The sequence below is a fragment of the Austrofundulus limnaeus genome, unplaced genomic scaffold, assembly GCF_001266775.1.
Source record: "Austrofundulus limnaeus strain Quisiro unplaced genomic scaffold, Austrofundulus_limnaeus-1.0 Scaffold307, whole genome shotgun sequence".
Lineage (NCBI taxonomy): Eukaryota > Metazoa > Chordata > Actinopteri > Cyprinodontiformes > Rivulidae > Austrofundulus > Austrofundulus limnaeus.
In genome coordinates, this window is record NW_013952709.1 from 303,079 (window position 1) to 304,125 (window position 1,047).

Below are 1,047 nucleotides of genomic sequence, written 5' to 3' on the forward strand. Positions count from 1 at the left end.
TTAAATGAAAGCAAAAACAAAATAAATAACAGTGACAACAGCTTATTCATACAATGTGACCATGCTGACAGTGTCCTAACAGCCTTTCGATTTGTACAGTGTTCAATATTTCTTATGTAAGTCTCAAAGTCCTTCAGAAACTCAGAAAAAAGTGGGTCTTTTACCTGAGAATTTACATTTATGTATGTAATACTTTGCAATAATTAAGAGTATAAGTTAATTATAAAAACTTCTTTTTCAAATTCATTGTCATTTGCAAAGAATTCCAAGATAATGCGTTACATACACGCTTTATGTAAACAAAATAAATTACGTGAAATTATATATATTTGATTTAGTTTACCAAAATAGCGTTAAGAATCCACACCTTTTCTATGACCTATTTTAAAACATTTTGACTCTGTACCAGTTTGTACTCATTTTTAAATAATCTACACAAACCTTTGTTGCAGAAAGACCTGAAAATGTATAAACTATTCCTTTTTATTTAAAGGAAAATTGTATTAGAAAATGCATTTTTTCCCAACAAACAAACAAACAAACAAACAAACAAACAAAAACACAGACACTATTTACACATCTGTGTAGGAAAAAACAAAGTTGTGGAACCATACAGAAGAGGCATAGGGCCACTGAAAAATTAAAAAAGGTAACTTTAATCTCCCTCCAAAATCTGAGATTAAAGTCAGAATTCTTTTCCCCCCCCAGTGGCCCTAATCCTCGTCTGTATTGACCTTTTTCAGCAAAGCTGGTGAAATGAATTAAAGTTTCAACTAGACTCTAGAGAATCAGCATTACCTGCAATAACGCAATGTGAAGAAAGATGTCCATGAAAACTGCTGAAGAAGCTGAAAATGTTCAATAGCAAAACTGTTAATGCAAGTTAAATTTGAACAGCTGAATTATGCTGAAGGCAGGAAAATAAAAGTAGAAAGTCTCAGAAACAAGTTGAAATTAGCTGACAGATGGTGAACAGAGCAAAAAGCTCATATTGGCAGAAAAACAAGTATAAAGTTGCACTTTATTGTAAAATGAGTTGTTAAAAAG